The sequence below is a fragment of the Xenopus laevis genome, chromosome 7L (assembly GCF_017654675.1).
Source record: "Xenopus laevis strain J_2021 chromosome 7L, Xenopus_laevis_v10.1, whole genome shotgun sequence".
NCBI classification, from domain to species: Eukaryota; Metazoa; Chordata; class Amphibia; order Anura; family Pipidae; genus Xenopus; species Xenopus laevis.
The window spans coordinates 118,127,744-118,144,863 of NC_054383.1; the positions used below are offsets into that span (position 1 = coordinate 118,127,744).

At 40.6% G+C, this 17,120-nt stretch overlaps 1 protein-coding gene across 4 annotated transcripts in view; it reads right to left on the reverse strand.

Moving 5' to 3' along the window:
• The window catches only part of tead4.L (TEA domain transcription factor 4 L homeolog), a 79,163-nt gene extending 62,043 nt beyond the window's left edge, over positions 1–17,120 (reverse strand). For all 4 annotated transcript variants that reach the window (XM_018226362.2, XM_018226360.2, XM_018226361.2 and 1 more), the window contains exons 1-2: positions 16,745–17,120; positions 16,118–16,251 (exon numbers count right to left, since the gene is read on the reverse strand). The gene's annotated coding sequence lies outside the window, so the exon portion shown is untranslated. The remainder of the gene's footprint in view (positions 1–16,117; positions 16,252–16,744) is intronic.

The window sequence follows — 17,120 nt, forward strand, 5'->3', positions numbered from 1 at the left end:
CCCCTCCTCTTCCTCATCTCTGATTTGTTCTCTGGCTTTTTTTTGTTTACAAGGCAATGCTCTGCCAGACCTCTTTATTTTCACTAGGTAAACAGTGTTCTTTCCTCCTCCCAGAATAAGCGGCAGCTCAGCCTCACCAACCTGAATACACAGTCACATGTTTTACAATCTGCACTAAAGGGGAAGCAAACCCTCCAAATGTTCATTTTCCCAATTAAAGAAATTGTAGTACTAAGCAACTACAAATGTTCAGTGTTTTAAAAGTTATTTGAAACTATATCTGCTACTGGAGACCCCTGGTTGAGGGCAGAGACACACGAGAAGATTCAGGGCAATTACAATTCTAGCCAGCGGGAAGGCAGTTCGGGGATATTAGTCGTCCGAAGAAGAGGCGATTTGTCGCCGGGTGACTAAATCTCCCAGAATCTTCACGTGTATCTCTGCCCTAAGTAGTACTTATATGCTAATTTTTCTCTAGGAAACATCATAATAAACCAAATAAAGTAAAATGACATGGCAAGTCTCTCTAATTTTATGTGCGTTTTGCCTGAGCCATATGCTCCCTACTGAGAAGCTCATAAACCTGTGTGTTAATAATAAAAGAAGGTCATGCATTTAGAGTGTAAGCTCTTTTGGGCAGGGAACTCTTTTTGGCGACTTCGCCAAACGAGCAGATCTCTGCATGTATGGCCACCTTTAGGCTGAAAAAACAATGGAGAACTTGTAATTCAGCATCAGCTTTATAAAATATGTTATTAATAACAAGGGCCAATAAAATCATATAATTGTGAATAGTAAATTGGAGGTTCTCCTGTATTTTCCCTCAGATAAATATACCCCCTATGGGTCTAAAGAATCAGGAATAGCAACAACAATTGTTATGGTATTATGGAATTCGGCAGTGCTGCATTACCATTGCATAGTCATTGTGACATTACTGGTACAAAAATCACAGCTAATAAGAGCAAAAACACACAAAAGATGTAAGTCTGTATAAGCCCTTAATAGGATGAAGCCATCTCATTCAAAGGCATCACCTTTGATCCAAACATTGCAAGAGATCAGCAAAGCAGCAGAGGTCTCACTGTGCTGTTTACCATTAATGCCCAAGGCCAAAAATATACCATTATCTATAGTTTAAAATTGCCACCACTAAAACCATGTAAGCTATCCAAAGTAATTGAATTCCATGTATGAAGCCACATTGGACATAGCATCTAGCGGTTTGAGGAATGTCGCTGTGGACTACAATGATTAATGAACGTTTGCAATTTTCACGCACTTCATGAAGATGACCATACAGTATGTTGTGAATGAAAAGAATCTGCAGGTTGGTTCTGTATCAAGAAGGAGGAAACATAGTTCGGTTCAGACTAAGGACATTCCCAAAGGTGAAGCCTTTGAGAGAATCTTTCCTGTGCCGTCTAAATGCAGGAACTCTCCGTCACATCTCTGGTCTTAATATTATGGCCAAAGAGGATGGCAGGTTATTTGGAAGACTAGTTTGTCACTTCCTAAGTGATTCATTCATGTTCCCCCCAATACAATGAGAGGATGTGATGTGCGGCTTTCGGCACACACTTAATTTAAAGCTCTGTTGTTTTCCATGAAAAAACAAAACAGGCAAAGGCCATTCCGCTGGTGTGGACTGTAGAGAAGATGAATATGTTGGGCCTAAATTTGAGTCTTTAGCGGCCAGTAGGCAGTGTTGCCAATATGCCCCAAATCTCTCGGCCACGTTAAAAAAGATTCACTTTGTTCTACATCATCAGATGTTTCTTCTATGGCCAACATACCCTGGTAGAAAATTATTATGTGTGCCATAAAAAGAAAGGTTGAAAAGAAAAAGAAAGGAGAATTGAGAATGTTCAGGGTGCCATTAGACTTGGGAAGTGTTATGTTCTCTACACTAAAGATAAAGAAGCTGATATTCCCTCACAACCACCCCCACTGATCCCACACCCATCTAGTTAAAAGCCAGTCCTCACCATGCGATTGTTATCTCAGGACCTGACAGAAACATAAACAAGCTCTACTATCCAGGAGTGGCCTGCTGCACATCCAGACTTGTCCTCCTTTCCTGACCCCCATGAAGGGCAAAAACTAAAAGGGGGCTGGGGGTAGATCTCAGCAGGTAAACGAGAAAAAAAAACCCAGCAGTATGGGTGGGATTAACCTAGTTCCATGCACAACGTGGGTCTGATTTCTGCCAGTAATACAGTAAAGAAATGAAAGTGGGACTGCCCAGCCTTCCAGCTGGAGAGCCTCAGGTTGAACATCATTCAGTGGAATGAGAATTCACACCCGGGTGAGCATACCAATGGGTTCCCCAAAGCATTCTTTAGGGCCAAGCAAAGGCAACTATTTTAGTAAAGAAATGAAAGTGGGACTGCCCAGCCCTCCAGCTGGAGAGCCTCAGGTTGAACATCATTCAGCAGAATGAAAATTCACACCTGGATGAGCACACCAATGGGTTCCCCAAATCATTCTTTAGGGCCAAGCAAAGGCAAGTATTTTAGAAGGCTTTGAAGAGCAGAAGTAAGAATATAACTTTTATACAAATCCACTGTATGTGATGGTGGTCAAACATTCAGCCTTCAGCTGTTTTTAAGCATTGTTGGGGCTCTTCTTCTGCAAAGGGCAGCCCTATGTATACCCTCATCACTAGTAGATGCTATATTCCTTACTGGAGGCCAACCCACGAGGCCCTAATAATTAATGAGCAATTTAACATATATTTTCGGAAAACAGGACATGACATGATATGTTGGAGGCCCTAATATTTATTTGCTGCGGGGCTCAGTAATATCTAGTTACACTACTGGATACACCAAGCAATTCTGTACATTTTGTTGCCCAAGCCCTACACGGTCTGCTGGCTAGCAATAAAAAAAGTCTAGAACTGCATTTTAAAGTGACTTGCAAGTGCACCGTGCAGATCCATGTCTTTAAAATAAACTGAAGTTGACTCCGGGCATTTAGCTAAATGGTTGGCCAACAAAATGCCTGAATTCCCTGTGTGCTATTGCCCTAAGGGGTGTTTGAAGTTGCAGTTCAGAAGCAGATGAATTGACACAGGTGGGGGTTCTTTGCTCTAAAGCAATCAGCATTTGAAAACCTTTCCTGCCACCCAGGAGTCCATATTGTTCTTGATGTAACTCAAGCTTTTGTCATGGTGATAAAAGTCAGGAATGATGATATCATGGCCATCAACGGTACTAAGTGTTTTATTTATTTGTACAGTCCCTATGCTTCGCATGAGACATGTGCCACACATTCACACTTGGGTGATCAAGCAAAAAGAGTTCAGGACACTGTCATTATTTCCTGGTATAAGAGCCATAATTCATCATACCAAAAAAAAAAAAAACTGGGTCCCTGTGCCATAACCTTAAATGCTACTATATTCCTGTATCTGAAATGCAGATCATAAAAAAGGTTTCTCAATTCAGCTGTAATGTCCCACTATCCCCAGAAGGCCCTGACTTCACATATACTGTAACCTTTGCACACACACCTACCTAAGCAGCAGCATCGGGTGTGACTCTCCCTCCTTCAATTTCTAAAACCTAGACTTAGAATTGTTTTTGTCAAAAGTGGTTTTTGAACCTTTTAAGTGCCATCTTAATCTTCTATAGCACCCAAGGAGGCACTGTCTCCCTCACTGGGTGCTTTGATCTCATGAAATGCATCTCTTGCTTTAATTTCACCCTGAAGGCATTTTTGGATTCCCCCAGGTGAATGTTTTCTGCCTCCCTAAACCTGGATTATCTTGATGAGATTGCTGATTAGAGTGTTCCCTTTTCACAAATTGCTTCTCTCCCTCTGTCCACTTTAATTCTAAACCAGCTTCAATCTGAATCCAACAGTTTCAAATGGACTGTCAACTCTTTGAGGCAGAGACCTCATTTCAACTGAGAACTGAAACGCCTACCATTTACACATTCTTTCTGTTTTATTTATGAGTGTGCCTTGTAAAACACTGCATTCATGTGTATTGTTTTTATGTAGAACCAAAAATACAATCATAACCCTGTTAGAAAGCCAGCCAGCTTCCTCTAGGAGTTTCTCATTGGTATTGATTCCCCTACTACACATTAACATTTTTGACAGTATCAGCACTGGTAACATTATTGTATAAATGTTTCATTAACAATGTCTTGCTAAGTAGTTTAACATGACCGCAATGCAAGAAAGGCAAGCTCATACAAAGCAACACAGAGCCCAGCTCATAAATCTACCAAATAATATTATTTAAAACAGAGGACTTGGCTGTATATATTTCAGGAGCAAGTTACACCTCTACAACAGGGCTCCCCAAACTTTTTTTTACCCATGAGCCACATTCAATTGTAAAAGAGTTGAGGAGCAATACAAGCATGAAAAAGTTCCTGGAGGGTGCCAAATTGATGGGGCTGTGATTGGCTATTTGTTAGCTCATATATGGACTTGCAGGCAAGAGGCTCTGTTTAGTAGCACAACTGTTTTTATACAACAAAAACTTGCCTCCAAATTCAAAAATAAGCACCTGCTTTGAGGCCACTGGGAGCAACATTCAAAGGGTTGTTTTTGCAAGCCACTGGTTGGGGATCACTACTCAAGACTACGCTACAAGATTGGAACAATAGGAAGGCTGCCATATCATATGTGGCCCCACAGGGTCGGAACTAGGGGTAGGCAGAAGAGGCACCTGTCTAGGGCACAACAGAAGGGGGGCACTAGGCACATGCCTCTTCTGTCTGTCTACGCCAGGGATCCCCAACCTTTTGAACCTGTGAGCAACATTCAGAAGTAAAAGGAGTTGGAGAGCAACACCAGCATAAAAATGTTCTTGGGGTGCCAAATAAGTGCTGTGATTGGCCATTTAGTAGCCCCTATGTGGATTGTCAACCTACATTGAGGCTCTGTTTGGCAGTACACCTGGTTTTTATGCAACTAAAACTTGCCTCCAAGTCTGGAATTCAAAAATAAGCTCCTGCTTTGAGGCCACTGGGAGCAACATCCAAGGGGTTGGAGAGCAACATGTTGCTCACGAGCTACTGGTTGGGGATCACTGGTCTACGCCATATTGGTCGCCAAACCTAACTGAGGTGCCAATCAATGGCTTGTCTTGGGCAACCAGGCATCTTGGACCATTACTGGTAGACCCCTGTATGTTTTCCGTCCAATCAGCCTGCGGCTAATCGAATGTGTAGCCTGTGTAGGGCTAGGGCCTTAAAGGGATGCTGTCATGGAAAAAAAAAATTCAAAACGCAGTAAATAGTGCTGCTCCAGCAAACTTCTGCACGGAAATCTATTTCTACACACCAATATTACAACTTATCAAAAATATACTTGCTGGTTCAGGAATAAAATTTTATATAGTAGAGTGAATTATTTGCAGTGTAAACAGTGTAAACTGGTAGTTCCGCCACTGAGAATCCCTTTAAGATTCCCTTCAATATCTTATATACCCCATAAACATTCTATATTTGGAGGCAGATTTATCAAGGGTCCAATTTCGAAGTTAAAAATACTTCGAAATTCGACCATCGAATTGAAATACTTGGACTTCGAATATGCGAATTTGGGTATCCTCTGGTCAAAGTAAAATCATTCGACTATTCGAAGGATTTCAGCAATCGATCAAATGATTTTACTTCGACTTCCAAAAACTTAGAAAAATGCTCTAGTCTAGAAGGTCCCCATAGGCTAACATAGCACTTCCGAAGGTTTAATTTGGTGAAGTATTGAAATCAAAGTTTTTTTTAAAGAGACAGTACTTCAATTATCAAATGGTCCAATATTCGAACGATTTTACCTCGAATCGAATTCGAAGTCGTAGTATCCTATTCGATGGTTGAAGTATCCAAAAAATTACTTTGAATTTCGAATTTTTTTACTTCAAAAATTCCCTCAATAAATCTGCCCCATAATGTGTATTTTAAAAGGACCCTTTTTAACCCAAGAAGCCCATAGTCTGAGGTTGGGGACCCAGTGGGTGCCATACACTAACACTTTCTCAAAAAACAAAAAAAGCCTTATTGAAAAGAAATCATGTTGGTCAAAAGAACAAAATAATTGCAGGGCACAAGTTAAAAACAATAACAACGATTGGCTGGCTAGCAACACACGTGTGTACATTGATTCCCAGTTGCTAAGCATGCTTACGGGAACTCTTTTTGCAGAACACTATTGTCACCAGCAGTAAAGGTGTTAATCAAGCTAATCCCCTTATTGTATTTGCCATAGATTTAAGGCACAGAGTGTATTTATGTAATGGTGTTACCTCTTTCAAAGAATCGGCTTCTATTCAGTGGAGAGATGTCATGCTATTCAATGCAGATGGTGCAAATAAATCGGGAGTTGCAGAGTGGCCCCTGCTCTGTTGAATGGGGATGGTGTGTACAAAACAGGACTCTTTGTGACCTGGCCAGCATTGTAATGTATATGCACATTTTCAGCTACAGGGACATAAAAATAAGATGTTCCCACATGCTCCTGTTTGAGCTCCGTTCTGTCTCAATGATATCTTGATTCTCACAGTACAGAACACAACAAGTGGAGCTTAACCCCGCAGGAGCCAGCTGTGGGGTTAAGCTCCATCATAATATAAACATAGCGAGACAAGGGACAGTCTCAGAAGGAGAAATTATTTTAAAGGCCACGACACAACACTGTTCCATATTGCAAGCCCAGCACATCCTTTAGACAGAATATTTTATCATGATTTAAACCCATTATCCCCAGCTATAGCCATGGCGACATGATCCATTACTTCATTGAGATAACATCCTAGTAATTTCCATACATTAGGTTAAAATCCAAATGGCTGCCCCCCGGGTCACTTAGCCGTGAAAGCATTTGTGTGTTAACAAAAATACCAATAATTATGCTAACGCTAATTAAGCTTGACTTATTATGAGGATATCTTTTCTATCCCCTTTAAAAGCACACACAGGTTTATGGGTCTCACTCATTATTCAAAACTGAAGCACTGTTTTTTCTTTTTCCTGGGACACATCTAAACAAAAATGCAAGTTATTGGGCTGCACTGGTTGAAAAAAAAATTTGTATTTGCGTTTAATGCGTGAAATGATTGATCATGAATAGATTGATAGCTCTCCGGATCAGAGACCTCTTTCGTTTTGCCTCTCAACATATACCACTTATTTTTATTTATTGCAATTTGTGCTTCTCTATTTGCACTATTACTGAATCCTAGAAATGCACAGCGCTGCCTATACATTCTTGTTATATAAAGAAATATACAGGTATAGGATCTGCTATCCGGAAACCCGGGGCGATCCTGGCCCCTCCGCCGCCTGAGGCAGCAGCAGTTGCTGCTGCCCCCCTTCCCCCGGAAATTCACTCTTAAAGTACCAGGAGCAGCATTTTTGCTGCCCCTGGTATCTAGTAGGGCAGCCTCAACTCGCCTCATTGGCGAAGCACCCCTGCGGAAACCCTTTATCCAGACAGTTCTGAATTACAGGAAGGCCATCTTCATTAGATAATTCAAAATGTTAAAAATTTATTTCCTTTTTCTCTGTAATAACAAAACCGTACCTTGTACTTGATCCAAACTAAGATATAATATAATCCTTATTGGAGGCCAAACATGGGTTTAACCCATGTTTAAGTGATTTCTTAAGGTGGCCATACACAAGGAGATCCGCTCGTTTGGCGATGTCGTAAAACGAGTGGATCTCTCCCTGATATGCCCACATTGAGGTTGGCGATATTGGGCTGATCTGATCGTGGGCCCTAGGGGCCAATGATTAGATCAGAATGGAGGCAATATGGGCGGTCTGATCGCAGGACCACATCAACGAACAGATGCGGCCACGATCCAGTGGAATTTTTTACCCTGTCCGATCTACATCTGGCCGTCTTTTGGACAGATATCGATCGGGGAAGCCCGTTGGAGGGCCCCATACACGGGCCAATTAGATGCCGACTCGGTCAGTCTGCAGCTTTTAATCGGCACGTGTATGGGGGCATTTAGTAAACTTATGGTATGGACATCCAAACTACAGAAAGACTGTTATCCGGAAAACCCCAGGTCCCAAGCATTCTCGATAATTGGTTCATATATACATATATTGGGTAAGCTCACCTTAAACCCACAATTGACAGAAAGGATAGTGAGAAATTACCAAAATGCCAGCAAAATAATTCTTGGGCTCTGATCACCACTACTCAGTATTACCAGTATAATCAATGGCAATTTGTCATTTTCCTAATTCTTGTTGCTTATAGACAGTATGCCATTAACCAACCTGCAGAACAATCACACAGGAGTGTTTTTTTTTTTTTATTATTGTAACTAAGCTTAGTTTTACTATTTCTAAATATTTGCTGTTATTCTGAATCCGTCTCAGCTACTGGTTTTGCAAGGTGTAAATATTTGTTTTACATCCTGATCTGCCTATTATTTCTAAATATCTAGCCACTAGAGTGGGGTGGGGGTACTTAAACCCTGATTCACTAGTTTAGAACCCAAAGCAAAAGATAAAAATGGTTACAACTACAATCACTGCTTGACGCTGGGTGCTGCAGGGCCGCATACTGGCATTCAGGCCTGGACTGGCAATCTGTGGGTTCTGGCAAATGCCAGAGGGGCTGCTGTAATTTGCCATAGACAGTCACTATATATTGGGCTGGTGGGAGCCTGTTTGGGCTGCTGTGTGGCCTGTTTGGGCCTCTGTGTACCTGAAATGCCAGGGCCTATTTTGAATCTCAGTCCAGGCCTGCTAGCATTCCTTTATTGAAAGGCTCATTTTATACAAAGGCACTAACTCCGATAGCCCTCCTATTGTGTTATAAATTCCTAACAATTAGCCAGAAAAGATTTGAAGCCCAATAGGCATGGTGTGATGACATTATAAGACTGACCAAACATTGCTGTATTTTGTCATAGCCTATACAGAATAAAACACAAGCAGATGCAGCAATGGAAGAGGAACTGTGCCTAAGAGCTGCTCTGATCATAGATATGGTTAGGAAGAATAGAATAGATAGTGGTCACTTTTTACTCTGCTTTTCAAACTCTGTGAATACTGGAATAGGACAAAGGGTTCTTTATGATTACAGGAATCAATTCAATAATAATCTATCCTTACAGTGATTACAACAGGAATGTGGCTGCAGAACAGGAGGATTTTGGCCCGTCTGGTTTGAATAATTTAGCAGGTGAATTTCAAGGCAATGATCCCCCTCCCATACTGTCCCCCTGAACCTCCCCAGATCCTTTGATGTATTTAGCTGGAAGGCTATAAGTTTTACATAGGGAAGGACAGAGGAGTTTAGTGACAGTTCTTGTCATTGTTCATTCCTGTGCGGTTTCTCTTAGGTTCTATTTTACCTGCCAGGACGGAGTTGTTGTTCTCCTGTACATGCACCTTTGTGCACCTTCTATGTCAGCAGTAATGTTCCTCCAGGCTGTTTTCACTTATTCTGCATGACAGGTTTTAGCTTCACTGTGACATTTAATATAGAATTGTAAATAACCATGAATCATATTTAAGTATCAGCGCTGTGCAATATGTTGGCGCTCTATAAATACATGTTAATAAATAATAATAAATATTATCCATGCACTCCTCCCTCTCTCTCTTGCACTCCCTCATTTAGGTTCAAATAAGAAAATACACTTTAAAAGTAACCTGTGGCAAAGTCATCCCCCGACCCATGACCTTACAGGGAGTTGCACAAGAGCATTTAAGTACATTTAAATACATATTCATGGCATGTGTTTATATGTGCTCATAACCATGGAACCTGGGTCAAATGGTTCAATTTTGGGTTATATGCTGCATACATCTATAGCAGATACCATTCACATTTTCAGACTTTGGGTTGAGGCCCAACCATTGTTCTTTTATACCACACAAGGGGTTCATGAGAAAATACTATACTGTACATGGGCTGGGAAAGGGGTCCCTGGGACAATTAAAAGACATGGAAGTACAACGCTGAAGTGAATAATACTCTGGGCCAGTGCATTGTTAACAGAAGAGAAGCGCTATGGGTGTTGAACGAATCTCACTTTTCTTGTCCTTTAAATATATATCAGTAACCTTAACCACAGTGCTCCAAATTATGGAAAGATTCCTTTTCCAGTAACCCCGGGTCCCAAGCTCTTTAAATAACAGATCCCATACCTCGTTAACCCTTTGTTTGATAACTGCAAGACCCCAATCCATTATCAGTTATTCCTGGTGCCATATAAATAAAATGACTATGTTAACAATGGTCTTTATTTTATTTTTTTTAAGCTTTTACAATACCATCTTATAAATGAGAAAATGAGATCAGTTGCCAAATCACAACAAAGCAAAAGGTGAGCAATCAAAGGAGAAGAAAAGGCATGTTATACTTGGGGTGCCTTACAAGTAAAAATGTGTTTCCTTCTCCTTTAAGGTACTATTGAGTTCAGGTTCCTTAGTATGAAATGTATTTGATCATCTCTTTGCCAGCTGCCCTGTAGATGCCCGACAGAAGCCGAGCGATGCTAGGAGTTGTAGTTTTCCATCTGATGTCACGCGATGCAGCATCTACTAATAAAAGCACTGCAGTCCAATATTTGCAGAACCAAGCTCCCACCTTTTGGCTGCATCATACAAGATCAGAGACAAGATGATTGACCGACATAGAAATATCAGGCAGGAATTTATCACACACCCCTAGTAGCTGGGTTAAGTAAGGAAGTAGTTACATAACTCTGAATATTAATAAAGTCTGTGTAAGCATCCTCAACTACCACTCCACTATGTTTTGATCCAGTAATTCTCTCTCTGCCACCAACCCATAAAAACAAGAGCAGGAATCTGCCATTATGTATGAGATGTAAATGTTCCACGTCGGGTTTTGTAACTGGTTTCACGGTAAGGGGCAGATCTATCAAGGGTCGAATTTCAAAGTAATGGGAGTTTTTTTGAACTCCCATAACTTCAAATTCAAATAAAAAAAGACCAACTGAAACGTAAAAAAAAAATCAAAGTTTTTTTTCGTGGGTGAATAGGTTGTATTCGATCATTCAAAAGTAAGATTGAATTCGATTCGAAGTGTCTTCAAAAAAAAAAAACTTTGATTTTTCAAAGTCCACCAATTGACTCCAAATAGGTTCTAGGAGGTCCCCATAGGCTAAAAGACAATTCGGCAGGTTTTAGATGCCGAATGGTCGAAGTCGAAGTTTTAAAGAGACAGTACAATAAATTTAGATTTTCAAATTTTCAGTTTTTATTTTTTTTTCAAATTCGAATCGAATTTCAACTATTCCCTAGTCGAAGTACACAAAAATAGCTTGAAATTCAGATTTTTTTACTTCAAATTTTTAATTCGACCCTTGATAAATTTGCCCCTAAAAGTTTCAGTTGACTTTACAATGTAGGCTTTGTGGCACAATAAACTTTATATTTTAAAGGGGAAGTTTACCTTCACAGAGCTTATTTAAAACAGCTTAAAGGGCTTTTTCGCCTTTGAATTAACTTTTAGTATGATGTAGAATAGAGAGTGATATTCTGAAACAATTTACAATTGGTTTTCATTTTTATTATTTGTGGTTTTTGAGTTATTTTGCTTTTTATTCAGCAGCTCTCCATAAACCATAAACTGAATTGAATAAAAGACTGGAATATGAATAGGAGAGGGACTGAATAGATAGATGAGTAATAAGAAGTAGCAATAGCAATAAATATGTAGCCTTACAGAGCATTTGTTTTTAGATGGGGTCAGTGACCCCCCATTGGAAAGCTGGAAAGAGTCAGAAGAAGAAACCAAATAATTAAAAAACTATAAAAATAAATAAATAATAAAGACCCCCTAGAATTGTCAGTTCTATAACATACTAAAAGTTAACTTGAAGTTGAGCCACCCCACAAATAATGACTTTTTCAATGGCTTTATATTTTTTAACATTTTTTCCAATTCTGTGATAGATTTGAAGGACAAGATAAGGCCTATTCACTGAATGCCAAAATCTTATGCATCCTACTGATGAATGAAATTGCTTTGTTAATTCCCCAAATTTCTGTGGCCAGTGGCCAGGGAGCAAACCTAGCAATTCTATTCACTGGAGGGTGCCTAACATTTTGGAACCCCCCAGGGAATAGGGCTTTCCTTGTCCTTTAAGCATGAGGGATCATGCTCAGTAAGGGCAGAACCTGTTGGAAGAGCAACGTAACTCATGTATTTAATTGTTGCAGTTTAGACAGTCCGCAATCAAGTTTTCATTTCATGAAAGGGGATATACATTGTTTTTAAATTCAATTTTAAAGGCATTGTAAAGAGGAAACCTGTTAAAAGTCATTATTTGGGGTGCACCGAGCAAACACGGTAAAGGCAACGTGTCCCTTTAAGTACAGATTTGAACACTGCACTCTATGTACCCTTCAGACAAGCCAATGAAACAATGACAGTATTTTACTTAAAATCCGACAACTGCTGCTTTCAGCTGTTCCTCACTTGCAGCTTACAATGATTTCACATGGCACGTTGGAGAACTGACAGGTTGTAATAACGTCTTATCAACACAGATACAATGACCTTCCCTAATGAAATATCTTCTATGAGCACTAGTTGCCCTTTATTAAAGACAAATGTTCTTATTTCTTTTCTTTAAGGGTGACAGCAGACAAGGCTACTGGGGGAGATTAGTCGCCCTGCGACAAATTACCTCTTCTTCAGATGAAATTTCCCCGAAAATGCCTTCCTGCCGGCTAGAATGTAGATCACCAGCGAGATGGCACTCGGATCAATTCGGCTTTTCAAAGTCGTCCGTAGTTTCCTCATAAGGCAACTTCCGGCGACTTCGGAAAACGAAGCGTTCCAAGTAACACACCGCCAGCTATTTACATTCTAGTAGTTAGGGGAGATTAGTCGCCCGAAGAAGAGGAGATTTGTCACTGGGCCAATAATCTCCCCCAGTAGCCTCGTCTGCCGCCACCCTAAAGGGGGACATGTTACTATAACTTTAAAGGGGTGGTTCCCCTTTAAGTTAACTTTTGGTACGTTATACAATGGCCAATTTTTCAATAGGTCTTCATTATTTATTTTTTATAGTTCTTTCATTATTTGCCTTCTTCTTCTGACTCATTCCAGATTTCAAATGGGGGTCACTGACCCCATCTAAAAAACAAATGCTCTGTAAAGCTACAAATTTATCATCACTGCTTCTTTTACTTACTCCACTTTTGTCTTTAGGGCCTCTACTCAAATTTAAATCACTGCATGGCTGCTAGGGTAACTTGGACCATAGCAACCAGATTGCTAAAAATGCAAACAGGAGAGCTGCTGGCTCAAAAGCTAAATAACTCAAAAACCAGATAACAGAAAATGGAAACTAATTGCAAATTGTCTCAGAATATAACTCTCGACCCCATCATAAAAATTAACTCAAATTAACACCACCTAAAAAAAAAAAAAAAACAACCCTGTTGAAACATAATGGAACTCTAAAGCCAGCACCATCTTTAGGCCCCTGTTGCAACTCAAGTGATTTCCCATAAAACACACTAACTACACTGAACCGCCAAAAAACTTGAAGAGCAAGAATTCGAGGGAGGTTTAAACAGCCGAGCCCAAGTATTTATTTTGCCCTTTCTTTATTCACTCTAGGAAGAAGAAAAAAGTCTCCGCTCCTGTGATTAGGAAAGAGTTACATTGCTGAGACTTTAACCCTTTAATTACAGAAGGACAAAAAACGGTTTCCCTGGAGGGGATCTCTCCTGCTCTATGGTTACCCTCTCTTTTTCTATCAAATATCCCACATGAATCCACTGCATCGGGGGTGATAAATGAAATAAGTAGATACAAGCCAATCAGAGACAAGAAACTTTAGACCCTCCTGATGCCAATGGACTACAACTCCCATCTTCCACTAAAAGACTCTGATTGTAAAGTCTAGGGTGGTAAAGGACATGCTTATTCTAAACACTCACCAAATGTAATTGCTTATACTGCACTGTTTATGGTGTTGTTCCCCATCTGCCCTGTAAATAATCAGTGCTGTGGATACATGTAAGTGTTATAGAAATATAACAATATAAGGAATGTTGCGTATGATAGTTCAATGGCATTGAAGCCTTAAATGCGGACTGTCCCTAACACAAACTCACCAGCGTACTACTGTATCCGACATATAAAACACTATCAGTCTCTTTTATAACAGCAAAAGCCATTCACCAAACCAACAGCCTGTCCGGAACAGTGATATTCAGCTTACAATCTAAAAACTCTACAAGAGAGGATTTAATTATTACTCAAACTGTTCTCCTCTTTGTGTGGCACTAGGACCTTTTTTTACCCGTGAGCCACATTCAAATGTAAAAAGAGTTGGGGAGCAACACAAGCATGAAAAAGTCCCTTGAGGTGCCAAATAAATGTTGTGATTGGGTACTGGTAGCCCCTATGTGGACTGGCAGCCTAAAGGAGGCTCTACTTAGCTCTATACTTCATTTATATGCAATTAAAACTCGCTGGAACTGAAAAATAAGCCCCTGCTTTGAGGACACTGAGAGCAACATCCAAGGAGTTGGAGAGCAACATGTCACCCATGAGCTACTGGTTGGGGATCACTGCCCTAGTGGCCCAGTCTGTAACACTACCTAGAAAAGAATACATTACAGTGGACAGAGCATGGCACACAATCAAATCTATGCAACAACATTAAAAAAATGTACAAAATAAATTTACATTAAAAAGTAAAAATAAAACAGCTGTGGGGGGGAAGAAAGATGAGGCTCTGGGCAATTTTGCAGTTTGATAACAAGCTAAAGGCCTCCCTGGAATTAATTTGCAGCCCATGCACTTCTCAGGTTAATGTATGCATATTGTCCCTTATTTGAATATGGGCCTTCGTGGCAGCCATTGCTCCCTGGAACCAGTTAAACTATAACAGATTTGTTTGCTGCCAACTCCACACAGTGAAAGAAGAGGGGAGGGGGAGGCGGAAAGGTGCTTTCCGCATTATTTACACATTGGTACTACAAAATAAATAAAGGGGCAGAAGAAAGCCAGCATGGCAGGACTACACAATGCAGCTGAACAAAGAGTGCAAACTTTGAAAGGCAGGCCTGTTCCCTCCTTATCTGTTCCTCTCCCTCCTCCACCCCCCCATCCATCCATCTCCACCCCCCCATCCATCTCCTCCCCCCTCACTTCTCCCACAGCCTTTCCATGTCGGCTTCCATTTCCTACAGGCTGCCCAGCAACAGTTGGGCAATATCCAGCCAGCAACATGGCAACTATAGGATCCCACAGCTTTTCCCCTTACCCTACATTAAACTCTGACTCACAATGGCTTACAAAAGGGAAACTTGTCATGGAACGGGAATACTCCTTTGTTCCTGAAAATACCCCCTCCCTCTAAAAAAATAAATAAAAAAAAAATAACCCAGAATAATCTTCATTGCAATCAATCCCTATGTAAATAGCAAACATTGACTTTAAGTCAAATAAATATATGCAGGGGGCATATTGGGGTAAAACTACATTAAAAATACACTAATTACATGCTACCTATACATATTTACAGCGCTGCGCAATATGTTGGCATTCTAAAAATACTTGATAATAATAATAAATATTATAAAAAATACATTTTACATGTATGTATGTTTAGAAGCAACTGTAAGCTCTCCAGGACAGGGTCCTCATTTAAAAGTGTATTAAAACTACTTAATGTATTTATTCTCACTTTAACATATTTAGAGAGACAGATACAGAAATGTTTAAACACAATAAAACTGTTATCTAGTGCTTACAATACCAGCATGTGGGATTAAACACAATTCATTTCATCAGAATAAATTACCCGATATAAATAATAAACAGAAAAGAATTCAGCCGCTTATTACAGATCTATAGGGTGAGTTCCAAGCTGTAAATGTAATAAAGTTACTGGTCATGCAAAGAGACTGGGAAAAGTTGATTTTTTTCACCCCCTCCTCCTCGCTGAACACTTGTGCTGAGCTCAGCATTCTGCTAGAAACAACACAGGAGCCAAGCGCAAAGCGCCCAGATTTGAGAGCGCTTTTTTGTGCGCACAGGATCACAGAGGGGTTGCGCGGGGGTTTGTTTATTTAATGAGCCAGGCAGCAGGGAGATCTGGGTGGATAAAGGCTAAAGAGTTACTTACAGAGACTGCAGCTCCTTAGATAATAAGAAACAGATCACAAAGAAACAAGGGGGCTTCTTAGAGCGATCACAGAAGTGTCCCAAGTTGTTGCGTTTTGTTATCCAAAGGGCGATCGGAAGCTTTATCCGGGGGGCCTGGGAGAGAGAATAAATCATGTAATAACGTTCGGAAGGCTGATGAGAAACGACAACTCTCAGCAACCCCCGATAGACAAAGGCTATCGGGGGTTGCTGGGAGTTGTAGTTCCAAAGTAAACAGAAGGAACGTCATATCCATTTTTCTGTGACTCTCAGTTAAATCACTGCGCTGGGAAACCAAAGCTGCCAAAATACCAAAGAAAAAGGAACAAAAATCCAGACAAATCCCCCCTTTGTCCCACCACCCTCCCCTTCTTGTTCTTGTGAAGGACTGAAGGAAAAAAAAAAAGCCTGGGCTTTTCCCTCCTCTCTCCAGGCTGAACTCACTGCTAAAGTGATCAGGAAGAGAGAAAGGAACCCAAAAAATGCCAAACATGCCAGAAACGACAAGGATTTCAGGCTTCCAGATCCAGGACTAGAGAGAGAGAGAGGGAGAGGGAGCAACACACACACACACAGAAGTAGACATTCCCCCCTGTTTTCTGCTTACCTTTCTTTCTGATATCCTCACAAATTGTTACTTTGTTGCCACTTGGTTATTGTTGGGGGGAATCTGGGAGATACCAAGTGAGGAAGGGGGTGGGATAGAGAAAAAGCAACTCTGCTCAGCACTTTGTTGAGACTTGGATATTTTTTTTTTCTCTCTTTTGGGCAGCACTAAGAGGGATTGTCTCTGCCCCCTCCTCTTGTGTGAGAGGAAGGTCAGGTGAGGATGAGGAGGGCTCTCTCTCAGGCTGTTAGCTTGATAGTTAAAGGCGATTGTTGTTGTTGGTTTGCCGGTGCTGCTGGTGGTAGTTGGGAAGCAGGCTTGGTATTTTGGAAAGGTGACAGCTTTTCAGTGGAATCTCTGGAATGAAAGAGAGGAA